Source organism: Schistocerca piceifrons, chromosome 6 (assembly GCF_021461385.2).
Source record: "Schistocerca piceifrons isolate TAMUIC-IGC-003096 chromosome 6, iqSchPice1.1, whole genome shotgun sequence".
NCBI lineage: Eukaryota > Metazoa > Arthropoda > Insecta > Orthoptera > Acrididae > Schistocerca > Schistocerca piceifrons.
The window spans coordinates 46,701,957-46,724,682 of NC_060143.1; positions in this window are offsets into that span (position 1 = coordinate 46,701,957).

Below are 22,726 nucleotides of genomic sequence, written 5' to 3' on the forward strand. Positions count from 1 at the left end.
GACTTCTCTGAGTCCAAATACATTTCCTCTCTTAAATGTTGACATCTGCGTATATCGATAATGTGCCTATCTGCGAGGCATAGTTACGTCCAACTGAGTACACAGAATAAAGTTCGCAAAGACTTTATGCCCTGGTATTCAGATGTCTCCTGTTTATTGTCGTTACCAGTTGCTCGGTAAAATTGGCGAACAATGTCACACAGTCATCCATGGGCCGCCAGCTGCGAAAATTTTGTATTTTCTGTCGATACCTGTGTGAATGTCACATTGTGACCCTCTTGCGTAGCTCGTTCGTTGTGAGTCGTTTTGTTTTTTTATTTTCATTTTTTTGGCTTGTATATTACCATGGAGACCTATGGCTGATTCCGAGATTAATCATCTGAAGTTGGTGATTCAAAAAAATGGCTATGGGTTAATACTTACCAAGAAACGAAAAATATGAATATAATGATATACCACTAACGATCTATCTATTGTGCTTGTTCCTTCCTGCGGTCCTACACCTATCATAATGGGTAAGGAACTAGAAATAAAAGACTAGTTTTCCGACCACATGAAACGGTAAAGGAGACGCTTCCCCTTGTTTAAGACTTTGTCTCTGGATCCTTGCAGTTTATAACATTCCTTGCAACTGCAGAAGCAACAACTTCGGTCAGTCGATGTGTTCTGTTACCGAACGCTGTGCAGATCAGCAAAATAAAATTAAAAATCGAGAACTTGTGAAATCAGCGGTTTCTGAGCATAGTAGCATACTTTAACACAGAATAATGGGGTCGACAGAAGAGTCCGATCCCACGCGTCGGCTTTGACCCGTGACGTAAGGGTGTTGTCGTGTGTGACGTCATGACGGCGGAGAGTTTGGTTTGAGTGTGGCTGTCTCCAGTTCTGTTTAATCTTATTTACTTTTCTGATCTGTTCGTTCTATCTCGTGAGATTTTTTTAAGTTTAAAAACACTTATTACTTATTTTAATTATCAGTTTCCTCGAATTTCTGTTTTAGTTTATTATATTTATCTTTCTGATCTGTTCGTTGTATCCCGTGAGATTTTTTTTTTAAAGACAAAAAACACTAATCAGCTACTGAAGCATCTTTATCTTCTATGGGTTGCAGGGGCTACGACCCCTGGGGAGGTGAGTGGGTATTCATGGATGGCTGTCTTCACTTCCACGTTGTAGCTACGCAAGGCGTCTAAATTTGTTTATATTTAGTTTGCCCCCGACCCAAAACACCCCATTTCCCGCGCTTGTCCCGTTAGTGTCATTAGGCTTCTTGTGGAAAGTGTGTGTGTTTGTTTTTGTTTTCGCCATATTTGTGACGTCATGGGTCAAAGTAGACGGGTGGGATCGGACGCTTCCATATTTCCGAATAATGTTTGACGAAACCAAACGCTTGCCTCACGCTGCTACGTACTGCAATTCTGTTATTAACGAGGCTGGTAAATATTGGAGTATGCGATGAGAACATCAACATGGACAGTGGTTAGAATCCGTGGTTTATGGACTCAAGCCCTCAATCTGAGAAGACGGCTCCGCCGGTTTCCCGACAGTGATGTTTGCGGTCCTTCATAACGTCCCACCGGATTCGTGGGCATTCTGATGAAGCAGCTTTGTGGCTCCGTAACTGCTGATTTACGCCTGTCGTTATCCGCAGCGCATGTGTTACTACCCTCATTCAGCCAATGCCCTCTCCGTGAGTCTTCGTTCCCGTACAGGTTTACAGGCCAAAGCTACTTGACTTCTACACACCGTGGATAATGGAAATAATCACAACGAGAATCGTTGCTGCACAGCAACATTCTTGCCCACCTGCCGAAGCAGATTATGAGATGATTGCATAAGTGCAGGAAAAGGACCACGAAGAGAATGTCTGTCTTCCAGATTTATAAAGAAGAATTTCAAGATCTGAAAGTGAAAGGTCTAGATTTCCTAGAACATATGCCAAATTATAAGGACTGCAAGACTTCATTGCTTCAAGCAAGAATGGCAGCTGCAAGGGATGACGACCCATAAGCATAGCATCAGCTCGGAGATTCAGCTGAGCGAAGACATTTGGAAATTAACTGAAAGTCATACATTTTAAATATCTGACTGTGGTCTGTTCATGACAAAAGAATCCTGTTGTTCGGTGGGGAGAAACGGAGAAAACCCTCTATGAAATTGGAACTGTTTCGAAACAATGCCAACGACTGTGGTCCATGCACGTTGACAACGAAGCATAGAAGAAGAGACGAAGGTATTTCCTGTTTTAATTGCTTTGCTACGAGACAAGAGTGAAACTATGTATGAAATGCATTTTTCTCGATTTAAAAATAAGACGGATGTGTGGTCTCCGAAAACTGCAGCGTTGGATTTTCAAATGGCTGCAACCACGCATATGAAAACGAAGTTCCTTGAAACATACCTTTTTGGTTTTCACTTCAACCAGTGTCTGTGGGGAAAAAAATAAAAGAACTCGGATTAACAATGGATTGCAGTGACAGGGAAGAAGTCCGACTGTTCTGCCGAATGTGTGCTGCAGTGGCACATCTTCCACCAGTGTTGGTAAAGCGTAGATTGTAATAACAAAGGAAATGCCCAGTGGATCAACATCATGATAGTCACATCACGATACTCACAGATTATATGTCCAGTATTCTAGTATATAACAGAAATGTGGTATATATTTGAATATGACTGATTCAGTTATTTATGAGAATGTCCGCCCCTGGTAGCTGAGAGGTCAGCTCGCCGGAATGTCATGCCTAACGGCCCGGGTTCGATTCCCGGCTGGGTCGGAGATTTTACCCGCTCAGGTACTGGGTGTTGTGTTGTCCTTATCATCATTTCTTCCCCATCGACACGCAAGTCGTCGGAGTGGCGTCAACTCGAAAGCGTTTCACCAGGCGAACGGTCTACCCGACGGGAGACCCTAGCCATACGGCATTTTATTTACATTTATGAGAATGAAGACTTTGGTGTAACTGGCTTACAGCTTTCAGTGCTTCCCCTGTTACCTACAATGAAGAGCCAAAGAAACTAGTACACCTGCCCAATATAGTGAACGGCCCACGTGAGCACGCGAAGTGCCGCAACACGACGTGGCATGACCTGGATTAATGTCCGAAGTAGTGGTGGAGGAAAGTGACACCATAAATCCTGTAAGCTGTCCACAAATCCGTAAGAGTACGAGGGGATGGAAATCTCTTCCGAACAGCACATTGGAAAGCATACCAGATATGCTCAATAATGTTCATGTCTGGGGAGTGTGGTGGCTAGCGGAAGTGTTTAAACTCAGAAGAGTGTTCCTCGAGCAACTCTGAAGCAATTCTGGAAGCGTTGGGAGTCGCACTGCCCTGCTGGAACTGCCCAGTTCCATCGACATGCACAATGTCTCAGATGGCTCTAAGTACTATGGGACTTAACATCTGAGGTCATCAACCCACTAGAATTTAGAGCTACTTAAACCTAACTGACCTAAGGACATCACACACATTCATGCCCGAGGCAGGATTCAAACCTGCGACCGTAGCAGCTGCGTGGATCCGGACTGAAGCGCCTAGAACCACACGGCCACCACGCCCGGCTATGCACAATGGACATGAATGGATGCAGGTGATGAGACGGGATGCTTACGTACGTATCACCAGTCAGAATAGCATCTAGACGTCTCAAGGGTCCCACATCACTCCAACTGCACACGACCAACACCATTACAGAGCCTCCACCAGCTTGAACAGTTTTCTGCTGACATGCAGGGTCCATGGATTCATGAGGTTGTCTCCATAGCAGTAAACGTCCATCCTCTCGATACAATTTGAAATGAGACTCGTCTGACCAGGCAACATGCTTCCAGTCATCAGCAGGCAGGTGTCGGTATTGACTGGCCAAGGCGAAGCGTAAAGTTTTGTGTCGTGCAGTCGTCAAGGGTACACTAGTGGACCTTCTGCTCCAAAAGCCCATATCTAAGGTGTTTTGTTAAGTGGTTCTCACGCTGACACTTGTTGTTAGCCCAGCATTGAAATGTGCAGCAATTTGCAGAATGGTTGCACTTCTGTGTCGTTGAACTATTCTCTTCAGTTGTTATTGGTCTCGTTCTTGCAAGATCTTTTTCCGGACGCAGCAGAGTCGGGGAATTATTTTACCAGATTCCTTATATTCACGGTACGCTCGCAAAATGGGCGTACGGGATAATTCCCACTTCATCGCCTCGTCGGAGATGTTGTGTCCCATTGGTCGTGCGCCGACTATAGCACCACGATCAGACTCACTTAAATCTTGATAAAGTGCAGTTGTATCAGCACTAACCGATCTAACAACTGCGCAAGATACTTGATGTTTTTGGCTGGCCAGAGTGGCCGCGCGGTTCTAGGCACTACAGTCTGGAACCGCGTGACCGCTACGGTCGCAGGTTCGAATCCTGCCTCGGGCATGGATGTGTATGATGCCCTTAGGTTAGTTAGGTTTAAGTGTTCTACGTTCTAGGGGACTGATGACCTCAGAAGTAAAGTCCTATAGTGCTCAAAGCCATTTTTGAACTTGATATTTTCCCCAGGCGTTTCCGACAGCAGTACCGTAATCTCCTTGTTTACATATCTCTGTATTTGAGTCGCACGTTGTAGCCGGTTTCAGGCGCGTTGTTAAAGTTCGCGCGGCTTCCCCCGTCGGAGGTTCGAGTCCTCCCTCGGGGAAAGGTGTTGGTGTGTTGTCCTTACGTAAGTAAGTTTAAGTTGGATTAAGTAGTGGTAAGCCTACTGACCGATGACCTCAGCAGTTTGGTCCCACAGGAACTTACCACCAAAAAGTTCTGTATTTGAATACGCCTGCCTATACCAGTTTCTTTGGCGCTTCAATGTATTTTAATGACACACCTCATGCATGCTTCGCACACTGAGGAAAAGCACCTGAACAAAAGCTATTGTTTATTATCTTTATTAATTGAGCTTCTACTCTGTCTATGCACGCCAACAGAACAGAGACAGGAACCTCATCTATGCCAACTGTCTACATGGAGGAACTGGCAAGTCCCTCAAGTAACCCTTAACTTTACATCTGCTGCAGATTCCCTGCCGCAGAAGAACGATACTGTAAACACAGCGGTAAACCTACTGCTAAGGTGGCTCCTAGACTACAGTGCAACATAAACCAGTTCAGCACACAAGTGGAGGAAATGGAACTACTGCACAGGAAATACCCTCGTTCATGTGTTTGCAACAACCATGCTAAGAGACTATACGACCCACAAAAAGGGTACTTCCACTGGGGACAGGGAAAATGTGCTTACAAATAACACGTTACACTCCTGTGCTGTACCCTTGATTACGGATCTGCAGGATATATCAGTTGAAATACACGTGGAAAAAAGAAATAATAGTGCGCACACTTTGCTCAACACCACAATAAAAATAAGATTAAGGGCTCTCAAAGACCTTATCGAATTAGTTCTCCGATCACTTCGCCAGCTGTGAGACAATGCTCTTATTGTGTTATGCAGTTAATCCTCTACGTGTCTCAGGTTTCGATTTATACGAGCTGGATCCTCAATATGGGCAATCCGAGAGATTGCTACTGGCTCTTCCTCAGCCTTCAGGGTGGTGGAAAGATCAGTGCCGCTCAGTAATTTGTTTCTGAAGTGAAGGTCTGCAGCAGTTTGAATATCTATCAAGGCATTCGGCCTCTACCTTGCGACCATGGAGAGAATTGGGCTGGATTTCAGATCTAACAGTTCTCTCAGACGACTGCTTATTGTCCTTGTGGGAGCTAGATTCGGCACTGAGAGTCGTGTTTCTGCGTCTGTTTACGACCTAATCCATTAAAGAATGCTGTAACACTTGCATATGGAACAGAAAGAAGCTGTACTAGATTGCTTTATTTCAACATGCTAGACAGGACAATCTCCCAGCTCATTGTGAGAAGCAATTTTGGTATTTCGACTCAAACCAGTAGAGGCCTACGCATGTTCCGTAGTAAGAGTAGCGTCGTCTTAACAAGTTGTAGGGAAGAAAAGGGAATGGTCAACAGTCGTCTGACGTGGACGTTATCGGCGTGGTACCTCCTTAGGAGTTCTTAGTGTGGGTTCAGAAGATGTCGATCGTCTGTCAATACTCTGATCATGCTACAAGTTACAATTCAGCTGGCTTTCCTAAGTAACATTACATAACGGTATTCCTTGATGACAATACCTGTACATGAGGGCACAGTATTCTATTACAGTTCCGTGATTGGGGCTTGCTTCATTCGACCTTTCTTGCAAAAATACTTTTTAACTAATAGGTGCTGTCTAATAGTTTTGAGCGAGGGATTGTTGTTCCTCAGTGACGTGTTTTCAGTGTTACCGTCCTTGCCACAGCCATAAACTGTACAACTTACAAAGTAAGGGTTCTGCACAATGGTCCTAATTTGCTGACGATGTTGCAGTTTTTTCGTACCTCCTGCAACGCTACAACGGCAACTAATAGTTAACATGTGGGAAAAGGGGGATGCATAGATAATATTTTACTTTTCTCGGTAGATGCACTTAAAATACTAGAAGAGAAGACCTTGAAATCACTGAATGTATTAATCTGCTTTAGGAACAGTTCTTGGGTAGCCGAAAGGAAGCCACTGCTCCAGTTTCGTAAGGCATTGTTAATATCTCGTTTAGACCATGGGTGCAAAGAGTGTGTACCAGCGAGACCTTCTCTCAAGATCATTGATGCTATCTACCATGAGGAGAACAGGTTCGCTTACAGGTGATTACATACTGTGTACACGCCACTCACCAAACACGGCAACACTAGCTCTACATCTTCCTCATAGTTCTTCATGCGTGTGAGACATCTGGTGTTCCAAATTCACTACTATACAATTACGCTGCTAATCTTTTAAGGAAACTTCGGCAAATCGACCAAGATTAACGAGCTATTTCAAATCTCCGTAAAACAGGACCTGGAATCATACGTTATGGGGCAACCACTTAGTGGCCATAACTAAAGTGCAGCTTCTTACAGATGTCCACTGTAGTTATCGAATGGCAGCGAAACTTTGTAGACATTTTAATGCGTTAATGCGGGACCGAGTTACTCTGGAAAAATTAGTTCCAGTTTTAGCCAACAGGCGCTGTGAATGCAAGAAGGATGTAAAGAAATGTTTCCAAATGTAACCGGTTAGGATCGGACGTGGGCAGAAAACGTCAAATGACTGAGAAAGGCATAATGTTGGTTACATTCTAAACGGCCCCAAACACAATTTGCTCAATATGAGCTCCGGAGACATAGACGAGATGGTGTACAGCGCCAGATCTGCACCTGGCGACCAAACTTGGAACTAAATTCTTCCAGCGATATTTGGTTCCACATCAACGAATTAGTTTGTCTACCAAGTTTCGCTGCGTACTACAATTGCAGGCCACACTGGACCCTAGGGTACCTGCACTTAATTATAACCACCTGGTACGACAACAACTTCAGGGATAGAACTATTTCCTGTCCTTGATATGAAAGGCGTCAAAAGTAACTTCAAATTTAGTTAAGTACCAGTTACACTTCAACGCTGCATGTGTTCTTCATACAATGGTACAGGACATTTCAAACAGAGCACCTAATAAAATACATGTATTCGTGGATCAGTCTAAACAGGAAGCTCCCGTGGCTGCTTCGTCCTTCCCCCTGATTGTGTCCTTAAGAACCGTTTTTCTAAGGAAAACACTGTGTTTCGGGGTAGGTTTATACACAATGTATTGAGACAGGTGGACTGCCCATCTCGCCCGACCGACTCTAGGAGAGGGATTTGCTATCGGCAACGCTTGTACCTACAACATAAAATGGTGCAGAATCTCTAGGATATTCTACGTAGCCTGGGAAAGGAGTTATTGAGGGAGATGAATTAGCAGGTGTAGTAACAAAGAATAGTTCAGTGTGTTGTGTATCTACCTGATGTCACCTCGTTCTGGAGGTAGTTTCATGTGTAGATGAGAAGTAGAGTGGCCGAAAGCAACATACAAGAACTTGCCCTTAGTAAAGTGAAACACGCAGTTTTAACGTACCTCCTAACATCCACACAGGCCAAATGAGGTCCTTCTTACTCACCTTCGGGTTGGACACAACTTGATCACGCAAGGGTTCTTGCTGCAACGAGAGGGCTCCCCTGTACGTAATGCTTTTAGCGTGCGGATCACAGTGTACCAGTGTATCACCTTTCTGTTGTTTCATTTCACAAAGGAACAGCGGGTAACTTATCAGCAGATTTGCCCTCTGTTTTAGCTGACATTTAACTGAAGTGGCATGACTTCTAAGATTCTGTGAAAGTCTACCTTGCTAGATAAAATTTTAGGAAACACGTTTTAATTTTAGCTATTATGAATAAAATAACCTCTGGCTAGAGGTTGGTTTAATAACTTTCTTATTGCATTACTGATTTCAGGAGTTCCATTCTTATCGTACACACACATCTGATCGATGGTAAGTGTTATTTGTGCAATCGCAGTTGGCTATCAACGGAATCGCGAATGTGCAAACACTCGTCCGCTGCACTACACCAAATACAACGTCACTGCTGGCAACATACTAAGCAATAAAAATGTTATAAAACCGTTCTGCAGCCAGAGGCTATTTTATTCACAACTGCTAACCATATATACTGGTGAGCACCAGTCATCCTCTAGAATGGATAGTCAAGACAAATTCTAATTTGTTTTCAGGGTTACTGCCTCGCACATGTTTTTCGTATGTAATCAGTTGGCCGCATATTTCTGTATTGTTATTTTAGCCTCCTTCTTGTATTATCCATGTTTTATAGTCAGAACATTTAACCACATCTGAAAGTTGAAATGTAATAGTGAGAATTTGTGGGTGAACAGAAATGAGACTGCGGTAGTGTGACTACAGTATTATGTAGGGTTCTCTTTTATTTCTTTCCTATATCTTAGCCGGCCGGTGTGGCCGAGCGGTTGTGGGCGCTTCAGTCTGGAACCGCGCGACCGCTACTGTCGCAGGTTCGAATCCTGCCTCGGGCATGGGTGTGTGTGATGTGCTTAGGTTAGTTAGATTTAAGTAGTTCTAAGTTCTAGGGGACTGATGACCTCAGATGGTAAGTCCCATAGTGCTCAGAGCCAATTGAACCTATATCTTAGACTTTTAACTACATTCGTTTATAGTATTTTTGTAAGGGCGTTGATAACTTCGTCATCGAACACCCATAAACAGCACACGCACACACACACACACACACACACACACACACACACACACACACACAACCACACGCGCGCGTGTACGCGCGCACACACAGACATACTCAAGCACGCACGCATACACACACACACACACACACACACACACACACACACACACACACACACACTTCGCAGATGTTATGACAGTAGCTATCGTTTAGCGTACTTAAACATTCGTAGATATACGGATCACATATACACACGTAAAAGAAAGGTTCCCTGGTTCGATTCCCGGCGAGGTTAGTGATTTTCTCTGCCTCGTGATGACTGGGTGTTGTGTGATGTCCTTAGGTTAGTTAGGTTTAAGTAGTTCTAAGTTCTAGGGGACTGATGACCATAGCTGTTAAGTCCCATAGCGCTCAAAGCCATTTGAGCCATCAAAAAAAGTTTTGGGTCACCCCGGTTCCCAGAACTGAATATAGACGTTGATATTGTATCACAGACAGAGTCTCTTTGACTATTCAGAGATGTCACTAAACCAGCCTAAGGATGTAAACAACCATGCATGGGCAGCGCCTATTTGACGGAGGGGGATCGACGGCTGATCAGTTCCAGTCATTTCACCAAGAAGGAGCTACACGGCTCGTGTTGTCTGTGGTCCAACAATGCCTAGACGGTCAATACCGCGGTTCGAACGCGTCCTCATTTTTACTTTGTGCCAGGAAGGGCTCTCAATGAGGGAAGTATCTTCGAACATGGATTAGACAGGAACTGTCGATGACGTGCCTCGCTCAGGCGCCCAAGGCCTACTATTGCAGTGCATGACCGGTACCTAAGGATTATGTCTCGGAGGAACCGTGACAGCAACGCCAACATGTTGAATAATGCTTTTCGTGCAGCCACAGTACGTTGCGTTACGACGAAAACTGTGCGCAATTGGCTGGTTCAAATGGCTCTAAGCACTATGGGACTTACCAGCTGCGGTCATCGGTCCCCTAGAACTTAGAACTACTTAAAATTAACTAACCTAAGGACATCACACACATCCATGCCCGAGGCAGGATTCGAACCTGCGACCGCAGCGCAATAGGGTGCATGATGCACAACTTCACTCCCGACGTCCACGACGAGGTCCATCTTTACAACCACGACACCATGCAGCACAGTAGAGATGGGCCCAATAACAGGGCGAATTCACCGATGAATGTCGCATATGCCTTCAACCAGGCAATCGTCAGAGACGTGTTTGGATTCAACCCGGTCAGGCTGAACGCCTTGGACACACTGTCCAGCGAGTGCAGAAAGGTGGAGGTGCCCTGCTGTTTTGAAGTGGCATTATGAGGGGCTGACGTACGCAGCTTGTGGTCATGGACGACCCCGTAACGGCTGTACGATACGTGAATTCCATCCTCCGATTGATAGTGCAACAACATCGGCAGCATATTGACGAGGCATTCGTCTTCATGGACGAGAATTCGCGCCCCTATAGGGCGCATCCTGTGTGTGACTTCCTTCAGGATAACGACATCGCTAGAGTAGACTGACCAGCATGTTCTCCAGACATGCACCCTATCGAACACGGGCTGTTTATGGACGACGTGACCCACCAACCACTCCGAGCGTTCTACGCCGTATCGCCGTTGAGGAGTGGGACAATCTGGACCATCTGTGCCTTGATGAACTGGTGGATAGTATGCCACAACGAATACAGTCATGCATTAATGCAAGAGGACGTGCTACTGGGTATTAGAGGTACCGGTGTGTACAGCAATCTGGACGACCACCTCTGAAAGGTCTCGCTGTATGGTGGTTCAACATGCAATGTGTGGCTTTCATGAGCAATAAAAAGGGCGGAAATGGTGTTTATGTTGATCACTGCTCCAGTTATCTGTACAGGTTCCAGAACTCTCAGAACCGAGGTGTTGCAAAACTTTTATGATGTGTGTAATAATTAATGTGTGTTCGTGTGTGTGAATCGCGGTTGTTAATATTTTGTGTGACTGACATGGATCCATGTGTGGTTAAGTGATTTCAGTTCATCTCTTCCATCTAATTCTTGACGTCCACATAATACATTTTTATAACACTGGCGTCTGTTTGCTAGTTTTGTTGTTGCGTGCGAGCTCCGGGAAAAGTAGGAAGATTCCCAGTGCAGCATGGATTCGCTGGCGTAGAGTCAACATCTATGTCTGAATGCTGGATTACTTGGTATCAGGATGACGCTGTCAGTGGGACGCCCCAGGTGCACAAGGGACTAGTGCCCGTGGATACGGGGCTCTCTCTAAAAACGTAGAGGCACAAAATGCTTGCTTTTCGGCTACACTATATCATGGTTCTTAGAGGATGCCCTCCAGCCATAGACTACATGGGAGACGTTTTCCGCTAAAAACTGTGTGAAAGTAGTTTTGCCTTGATAGCATCTTTTTGGGATGCGTGACAATCAGGTGCCACTTTGGGCTATGCGTTCTTTTCAGTACTGTAGGAGTGGAAGGTGTTTATCTGGCACTAAACCTGGGACAAGCTTTGAGTGCTATTTTCTCCCTATATGGTAACGTAGCCCACTGTTTCATTCAGAAAATTTCCTTGTGGGGTAGGTATAAGTGTTGTTACACTTTCCATTTGATCGAAGCTTTGGAGCTAGCTCTCCGACTGGCAGAGAAAGGTGCTTTAGATTACAGTATTAAACTCTGGAGAAGAGAGACAGAAGAATATCGACGACGATTAAATGTTAGGTTCTCTGGTAGCAATGTTTTGAGTCACTGCTTTCCTTGCTCACTTTTTGTGCGCTCCAGGCTTAGAAAATTTAGCGCTGTTGAACAGTGGGGACAGAAGGATATTAGAGATGAGGAACATATGGCCATCTCACAATTGATGTTTAGCACTCATACGATAGCGGTAAAGCACGTCCTGCAGTTACAGTTTCTGACACACCATTGGTAGGATGTTCCTGCGGTTCGCGATTTAGACAATTTCCAGAAGCTTAGGGGGTATTGGACCATTGGTTGTATTGTCTGATGTCGTTCACGCAGTTCACCAGTGATTTATTGCAAACAGTATAGTGTGTGGTTCATCAGTGATTTATTGAGCAATGTATGGTGTCAAGGACTATGTACAACACAGCTGTCAGGCACAGTATTGGTAAATTCTTTGGTAGGCCTTCAAATACAGTACAATATTATCCATTCGTTCAGCCACTATCAGTACAGTCTTGCAATCCTGATACTGTACTAATCAACTATGTGCCTTGTTGATTTCAGGTTACTTTATGCAGATAAAATAAATGTTGTGATTACACTTGACATTGTATTTAATTAAGTATCTTAGAAATTCAATTTTGTTATATGTTATTAGCCTATTGTAAATGATGGGTTAATGGGAACTGTCTATGGCACATGGTCCAGGCGAAGCAGACACGTTTTATCGGACTTTGGTTCAGAGTTTGGTCGGTACTTTGCACTCTGATAGAGAGAGATGATATAAAAAGTAGAGGAATTGTGTAATCAGCTGTGAGGTGAACTGAATAACATTACTAGCATGGTAAAACGCTTCAGAGTCAATCGAAAGACGTTCTTAAAGTTTGTATTAGTAAGTACAATACAAAAAGTTCAGATAAATATGATGTATGGTATAAATTTCATTGTGAGTATATGATCTAATATGAAAATATTCACTTTATAGATTTCCAGCACACATTTTTAATTACAGGACAGCCGCTTGTGTCAACCAGTTTGGTGTAGAAAACACACACTTGACGGAGTCAATTTTTTAATTTAATTGACAGGTAGTTTTGGATTCCCTGAACACATTTTCAAATCATTGTGTGAAATATAAGGTAAAAATGGGAATTTATCTTCTTATGTTACAAATACAGTTGCAATTTCTCAGTTACATGTTTCGCCTATTAATGTTCACTGAAAAAATTGAGTTTGATGTAAGTTTGTATACAACCTTTAACATGGTTTTCATGCTGTTTGGGAGACACCATTTTATAAAATTAGTGAAAAACAGTCCAGACCGCGGTGATTAATTTATTTAAAGTAAAATGCTTCTTCACTAATTATATGTAGCTCACAAGATCGCTGTTTCCCAAAAATGTTACCGAAAATTCCACACCATTTTGTATATTTGGTACGTATATCTGGTATGATATACTGTGGATCCTGTTATATGCACTCAACTTTTGTAAAGGTTTATTGGATAAGTTCTGTTTTTAAGTTTCTATCTGACACAAAGATCAGTTAAATAAATGAATTGGGTCTTGACGCCTTAGCCTTTTTGTGTATCAGACATTTAATTTCTTTTGGAGAACGCCAAATAAATCAAGCAATGCCAACCCCTAAAAGGCAAAAATTTACCATGAATTAAATATATATCGTAATACATCAAAAAACTACATAATATGGTAAAGATACATTGCTATATCAAAGGTTGTATCATCATTTGATTTCCCTGGGTCTTTGTCCCACTTCAACATGGGGTGAGCCCTTTTACTATGGACTTGGCAATGTTATCATCAGTGGTAGGCCGGATGCCTTTCCTGCCGCCACCCCGGGATGGAAGTAGTGTACCTCAGCTGTCTAAGTCTAGTGTAAGCCACGAAAGAGTGCGAACATTTGCAGATGTCTGTGAGTCGTGGAACTGAGGAGGCACATGCGGACCAACCCAGTATTCACCTAGTAGGATGTGGAAAACCGCCTAAAAACCACATCAAGGCTACCTGGCACACTGGCCCTCGTCGGTAATCCGCCAGGGGGATTCGATCCAAGGCCGGCGCGCTTACCTGAGTCCTGGAAGTAGCACATTAGCCCTCTCAGCTAATCGGCTAACCTGGTGGCTTAAGAGAGAGAGAAAGAGAGAGAGAGAGAGAGAGAGTGAGTGAGAGAGAGATAGGGCACGAGTATCGCGGAACGAAGCTTCATCTAGGTGGCATGTACACTTGCTGATCAAAGGCTACCAGAAACATACTGAATGTGTCCAACATTCACCTCTGAGACTCCTTGAACCCTGCTGAGTTCATGGGATGTCTGTCTGTACAGGAATGACAAAACATTCATCCTTAGGAACCGAAACCAGATGTCTCTGAAAAGTTCCTCCACTGTAAGTAGTACGCAGTGCTTTGAAATCTGGTCATATCCTTCTGCATTCAGGATTTTCTTATGCGCAAAATGGACACCACAGCCTAGTCACGAAAAAAATCCCCACACCGTTACACGATCTCCTCCATACTTGGCACTACAGATGATGGCAGGCAACATTATCCAAGCTTTCTCTATACCTAAATAATTCTATCGGATTGCCATAGGGTGTAGGGTGATTCATCACGCCATAGTAGTTGATTTCAGCCATCAAATGTCCTGCTGCGCCGCTATTTACAGCACCTTCAGCGTTGTTTAGCATTTACAGAAGTGTGTGCTTTTGTAGCGGTGCTCGACCGTTGTACCCCATTCTTGTTAGCTCCTTACGCACAGTCGTAATATTAGTTGAACTGAAGGTAGCACTTTGGAATTCACGAGGGAATCTTTACTGTCATGCGATTTTTTACAACCACCTGCTGCAATGCACAACGGCCCCTGTCCTTCAGTGAATGTGATATGCGTGGTCATGGTTTAAGAGTAATTGTTCATTCACATTTTCACTTCATAGTCACATCACGAACATTCGATTTGGGCAACTTTCGAGGGCTGAAATGTCCGTGATGGATTTGTTACTCAAGTAACATCCACTAAGTAGTCTACAATCGATCTTACTAAACTGTCACTACTTCTCTACCGAAGACACATTACTCTCCAGATCCTTTTATGCTCTTAGATTCGCCTTTCGAAGAATCTAGTGGTAAATTGTGCATTATGTATGGGCCTCGTGATACCTTTGATTAAATAGTCTACTCACTCAAATAGTTATAGGCTTTCACTCTGATTTACTTCCTTTTATAGCAATAGTAGTGTCAACAGTCAAAACATTTACTCCCACGTACGCAGTCACACACATTTATGGTGATTTTTAACAGTTGTGGCACATTTCGTTCAAAAATCACGTCAACCAGCCGCAAAAATCGGAACCACGACGTTACACATGAACATCGAGAACATCGCACCCTCTTACTACGGACACGGAGATGTCGTACACGCATAGCATAGTGGCAGACACCGCTTCCACCGGCATAATGCTCTGTACTCTAACAGTCCTCATTTATTGTGAGCCAATGGAAGGTGTGAATTCCTGTGATTGCGGCTTCTCGCTGAATCCTGTCGCCGAGAGGAGCACAGGTGGCGTTTTTATGCGGCCACAAGTCACCTGCAGCCGTTGGCCACTGTCGCTGGCGCCAGTGAATCACCGACACAGTACCGTTACTGGCCGTGAGTCAAACTGTTTATTTACGCTCCACTCCGGAGCGTGTTTCGAAAGAGAAATGAACCACAGGCCGTCACCGCCTAGATTAATGTGCCTCTCGAGGAAGATCAAAACTGCTTCTATTTCTCTTTTTCCAAGGATAGAGTAGCAGTTTTGTGGATTGCAACGAATCTTCTCTTGGAGACGTAAATAACCTCGAAGTGAGTGACAATTCAGATGGGGTAATAAAAAAGGCGTGACATAATTTAGGCGTTTCATTTATAAATTATATGAATTATATGACGCAGCATGTCATTCTCAATAGAGAGAAGTCTTCCGAAGTAAGAGTAATTTCAGGTGTGCCGCAGGGGAGTGTCGTAGGACCGTTGCTATTCACAATATACATAAATGACCTTGTGGATAACATCGGAAGTTCACTGAGGCTTTTTGCGGATGATGCTGTGGTATATCGAGAGGTTGTAACAATGGAAAATTGAACTGAAATACAGGAGGATCTGCAACGAATTGACGCATGGTGCAGGGAATGCCAATTGAAACTCAATGAAGAGACGTGTAATGTGCTCCGAATACATAGAAAGAAAGATCCTTTATCATTTAGCTACAATATAGCAGGTCAGCACTGGAAGCAGTTAATTCCATAAATTATCTGGGAGTAGGCATTAGGAGCGATTTAAAATGGAATGATCATATAAAGTTGATCGTCGGTAAAGCAGATGCCAAACTGAGATTCATTGGAAGAATCCTAAGGAAATGTAATCCGAAAACAAAGGAAGTAGATTAGAGTACACTTGTTCGCCCACTGTTTGAATATTGCTCACCAGTGTGGGATCCGTAGAGGAGATGGAGAAGATCCAACGGAGAGCAGCGTGATTCGTTACAGGATCATTTAGTAATCGCTAAAGCGTTACGAAAGTGATAGATAAACTCCAGTGGAAGACTCTGCAGGAGAGACGGTCAGTAGCTCGGTGCGGGCTTTTGTTGAAGTTTCGGGAACATACCTTCACCGAGGAGTCTAGCAGTATATTGCTCCCTCCTACGTATATTTCACGAAGAGACCATGAGGATAAAATCACAGAGATTAGAGACCACACAAAGGCATACCGACAATCTTTCTTTCCACGAACAATACGAGACTGGATAGAAGGGAGAACCGATAGAGGTACTCAAAGTACCCTCCGTCCCACACCGTCAGGTGACTTGCCGAGTATGGATGTAGATGTAGACGTAGATTTAATTTTTTTCTTTGCTGTTAATAAAATTGTTTTCACGCCACATTCTTGAAATAAAATGGTTCAATGGCTGTGAGCACTATGGGACTTAACTTCTGAGGTCATCAGTCCCCTAGAACTTAGAACTACTTAAACCTAACTAACCTAATGACATCACACACATCTATGCCCGAGGCAGGATTGGAGCCTGTGACCGTAGCGGTCGCGCAGTTTTGCACACTGTAGCGCCTAGAACCACTCGGCCACCCCGGCCGGCACACATTCTTCACTTTAACGTAAAATTGAATACCACATGAACTTCATTCAGACACACAGAATGGACACCTGAAGTGGAAACGTTACGAAACAACCTTCGTTAAGTGAATGCTAACAAGATTTCATGTGCCGATAGACAGCGACCTTCGAACATATCTGAGGGTGGCAATAGCGACTCGTTTGAAATCAGCGGGAGGGATCACTCGTGAACTTCAGACAGCTACCAGCTGTCCAAGTAATACAAGTGGCTCTGAGCACTGTGAGGACTATGGGACTTAACTTCTGAGGTCATCAGTCCCCTAACTAACCTAAGGACATCATACACATTCATGCCCGAGGCAGGATTCGAACTTGCGACCGTAGCGGTCGCGCGGTTCCAGACTGTAGCGCCTAGAACCGCTCGGTAAGTAATAAAATGGTTGTGCCTAACGAGTTACACTTGGTGTAAAGAACTACACCGCTGGGCAGTTATTTGTGATGATGAATCTTGCTGTATCCTGTGGCAATCCAACGAAAGTGCTCGGGCGGCCATCATGTACAGTGCAGGCAACCTTGAAGGAAGGGAAATTATGAGTAGTCATCTTGGGTATGAATAAACCGCTTCACCTGCATTTAGACCTTCGGTTTAAGTGACACTGAAAGCCGTATCTTCAGGTGAACATCTGTATAACAATAATTCGAGAAGGAATAAAAATACTGAGATACACACTGCTCTAAAAAATTATTTTAAGATTTAAAAAAATTAAAAATATTAAAAACTTTTACATGAGAGTACCAAAATGTTACTACTCATGTAACTAAATCATTAGAGCGGAGGAGCTCGGAACCCTCTTACCCACCATTCATTGCCAGAAGAAAATACGCTAAAAGGGCGTATGTCATAGAATAAAACAGTGGCTGGGCCTCAAAAAACCATACCATAGTGATCCATTCGCAAGGAGAAAATAAATGAAAGCTATTGAGACCTAATTTTGGGCCAGAATGAAAAACCAAGAAGTGGCTGCCGCAAGATAAAGCTGAATCGGTTTATTAATTAATACCCGAGATAACCCATAACGCACAGTACCAACAGTGAAGTAACGTCAAGATGATGCTATGGGAAATAGGTGTGTTTCGTTGTTAGTGTGTAATTCTCTTTTTACGCATAAGAAAACGCAAAATGTGGACTAATATGAACGCAATTTACAGGATTATTTACTGCATTCAGTAGAGGAACATTTCGGATACTATGATTGTACCAGCTTAACAACGCATCTGTCATAAGGCAGCATCTATGAGAGAAAGCTTTGGACAGCAAAATTCCTGAAGCCGAATATTATATCCAGAGTCACGACCTGAACCAAACGGAAAACCTTAGGAATGAATTAGTAAGTCGAGTTGGCTTTGGAGCCCAGTGTCACCATCTCAGGTTGCGGCTCTTGAGGGAGAATGGGCTGCCATAGTTCCACAGATAGCCACTTCGTGGAGAGTATTAATAGCTGAGTTAAAGCCTTCATGAAGAAGAAGGGCAGACACATCCCATGTTAGTATCGACTAATAGGTATCCGTATACTTTGTGTCACATATTACATAGTGGGCTCCGCAGTGGTTACACACTGGACTCGCATTCGGAAGGACGACGGTTCAATCCCGCGTCCGGCCATCCTGATTTAGGTTTTCCGTGATTTCCCTAAATCACTCCAGGCAAATGCCGGGATGGTTCCTCTGAAAGGGCACGGCCGACTTCCTTCCCCATCCTTCCCTAATCCGATGAGACCGATGACCACGCTGTCTGGTCTCCTTCCCCAAACCAACCAACCAACATAGTGGGCTCGCCTATGCCACTTGGGTTTTCAGTAGTCCATTGTTTGTGCATCAGGATCTATACTTTCCAGTTTTCTGTCATGTGATGATATTCAAACTTTGGGGTCTGTGAGGATTAGGCCACGAATATTACATGAGGTGAGAGGTCAGGACCTGTAGTATAGCCAGTATCTCCTCTTTTTACCAAATGTGACGCCGCCGGGCATGTGACTGTGCATTGCGTATGGTGTGTGTGTGTGTGTGTGTGTGTGTGTGTGTGTGTGTGTGTGTGTGTGTGTGAGAGAGAGGGAGAGAGTGTGTGTGTGTGTGTGTGTGTGTGTGTGTGTGTGTTTGTGTGTGTGTATGTGTGTGTGTTTGTGTGTGGCAAGAATATCATGTACTGTTAGGCGTATTGAGGTGGGAGTAGGCTCTAGGTAGTTCTATCTCCCTATCTCTCATTACGATGAGTTGCTCTCATTGATACCGAAGTGAATATACACTATGCGATAAAAGTATCCGGACACCCCCAAAAACATGCACCTTTCATAGTAGGTGCATTTTGCTGGCACCTACTGGCAGGTACTCCATATCAGCGACCTCAGTAGACATCGTGAGAGAGCAGAATGGGGCGCCCCGGGAAGCTCACGGGATTTGTGCGTGGTCAGGTGATTGGGTGTCACGTGTGTCTACGTCTGTATGTGAGATTTTTACACTCCTAAACAACCATAGGTCCTCTGTTTTTTCGGTGTGCTAGTACAAAAGCGTACAGGACGACCTCGTCTGATGACTGACAGAGACCGCCGACAGTTGAAGAGGGTCGTAATGTGTAATAGGTAATGGGCAGACATCTATCCAGACCATCACACAGGAACACTAAACTGCATCAGGATCCACTGCAAGCACTATGACAGTTAAGCAGGAGGTGAGAAAACTTGGAATTCATGGTCGGGCTACTGCTCATAAGCCACATATCAGGACGGTAAATGCCAAACGACGCCTCGCTTGGTGTAAGGAGTGTAAACATTGGACGATTGAACAGTGGAAAAACATTGTGTGGAGTGACAAATCATGATACACAGTGTGGCGATCCGATGGCAGGGTGGGGGTATGGAGAATGCCCGGTGAACGTCATGTGCCAGCGTGTGAAGGGCAACAGTAAAATTCGGAGGTGGTCATGTTACGGTGGGGTCGTGTTTTTCACGGACGGGGCTTGCACTCTTTGTTGTTTTGCGTGGCACAATCATAACGCTAGCCTACATTGACGTATTAACCAGCTTCTTGCTTCCCACTCTTGAAGAGCAATTCGGGGATGGGGATTGCATCTTTCAACACGATCGAGCACCTGTTCATAACGCACGGCCTGTAGTGAAGTTTTTACATGACAATAACATTCCTGTAATGGACTGGTGTGCACAGAGTCCTGACATGAATTCAATAGAACACCTTTGTGATGTTTTGGAACGCCGACTTCGTGCCAGGCCTCGCCGAGCGACATCGATACCGCTCCACAGAGCAGCACTGCGTCAAGAATGGGATGGCATTCCCCAACAAACCTGATTGATCGTATGTTTGCGAGAGTGAAAGCTGTAATCAAGGCTATGGGAGGACCAACACCACTTTGAATACTAGCATTGACGATGGAGGGTGCCACAAACTCGTAAGTCATTTTCAGCCAGGTAACCGGATACCATTGATCACTTGGTGTAGTTCCCAGTGAAATGATGCCAGTGTGCTAATTTTTGGCGATTTATAGACAGTACAAGGTAAGAACTTTTTGTTCTGTGGATACATTTCGACAAATAGCGAGTTTTGATGTTCTTAATTATAGGGTTTTGGGTACGCTTGTCAGGCCTGTCAGCGTTGAGAAATTTATGTCCCGGAAGATAAACACATGCGGAAGATATCATGTTCGTTAATCATGTCGTAGGCAGGAGAACTGCGTGAAAATTTATAGATTATGGGAATATAAAATCTATTCGTCATGACGTGAAGTATTGACCATTACAATGCGTTACTATTAAATCCCACTCATACTTGTTTCAAATGGCTCTGAGCACGGAGGTTATCAGTCCCACTAGAACTTAGAACTACTTAAACCAAACTAACCTAAGGACATCACACACATCCACTCCCGAGGCAGGATTCGAACCTGCGACCGTAGCAGTCATGCGGTTCCGTACTGAAGCGCCTAGAATCGCTCAGCCACCGCGGCCGGCCACGCATACTTCCTCTCACCTTACTGCAAGCAATTTGACAAGTTTGCTGCTACTTGCAACAAAGCATACTGACGCATAATTTTGGGAAGTAGCGTTGATGAGGGTTGTCCTGAATTTTGCGTGAGCGAGGGAGACCTTGCGAATCATCGATGAAGCGGAGGAGATCGTCGAGTTGTGGATTTGTGAGGCTGCAGAGTATGGAGAAAGAGAAGAAATATGGCCGAAATAGCGACGAATGTGTCGCATAGAGAAGTTAGAATAAAATAAAATTAGTAATTCGCAAGATTCACAGCGGAAAGGAAAACAGCGATGATGTGCAAGACCGATACTGCAAGAAGAGAAACTTAACAATTATAAAATTGCTCCCAGTTGTGACCAACGGCTACCAAAGCAGTTTTCTTTTTCTCGATTTACTGAGGCATTACGTACTGTGACTGACAATTGTTTCCAAAACAGCTGGTCCCGGCGGAGGTTCGAATCCTCCACGGGCATGGGCGTGTGTGTGTGTGTGTGTTTGTCCTTGGGATAATTTAAGTTAAGTGGTGTGTAAGGTTAGGGACTGATGACCTTATCAGTTAAGTCCCATAAGATTTCACACACATTTGAACACTTTTCTTCCCAAAACTGATAATGACAAAGTTTGTGTAATTTTTCTTTTTCAGAAAAGTTTCGTTTCCTTTCCTTTGTTAGCTATATCACAGATATTTAAATTGGAACTTGGGTTTGTGATGAACCACTTGATTTCTGTTACTTCAAATTCGGCGTCACAGGTTGGAAATCTACGTCTCATTAATTATCTCTGGCGTATTAGATCTTTGTTAAGGTAATAGGCTAAGTAAATAATCATTGTTTGTGGCTCAGAGGCATCACTGTACAAATAATTCTTGTAGTTTCAACATGATAACTTACATGTATCACGATCATTTACTTCATGTGAAACACCACATTTTAATGGTTTCGCCCCGGTTGCTGAATAGGTATATTTACTTGTTTAGTATCACACGATTTACTAATTTCGGCTTTACTGGTCGTTCTTAATCGCTAGATGTGTCAACATGCCGCAATAGATCCGGCTGTATAGCATCGGGCACAGCAAGTTCTAAAGCGACTTGGATGTTTGTGATGTCCTTAGGTTAGTTAGGTTTAACTAGTTCTAAGTTCTAGGGGACTAATGACCTCAGCAGTTGAGTCCCATAGTGCTCAGAGCCATTTCTAAAGCTACTATATACACATTCTTGCACAAACTGAGTGTTCGTTGTAACTTGGAACAGCTAAATATCTTGAAAAATTCATATCGTTGGAGAAAATATCCAGGTGAAAAGTCGATATTTGCAAGTTGGTCACGTCTGCTGCTGGTCACTCGCGTCATACCCTTTGGGGGATCGACTTTTTATTTCCAAGCGGGAAACCCATTGTCTTATTACAGATTTACATTAAACTCAAAAAAGTGAGGGATTTATCTCAAATATTTTTCATTGGTGGGGGCGGCAGATGAAGCTGTAATCGACTGCTATTATTGCTATTGACACATCTGATTCTACTTTATATTTTCGATGAAAATATATACTTTTTGTTCTAAGCAACTGATGTCGTCTAATATGTAATTTAGTTCTTTGGATTCGATTGTACAGTAGAAATTATACCCTTAGACTGTCAACTATTTGACAAATTAGTTACATTTAATTTAACGTTGTTTTCTGTTCCATTGGGGTTGATATCAGTTAATTCCCAACATGGTACTTGATTTTGTTGAGTCCCCTCAATCT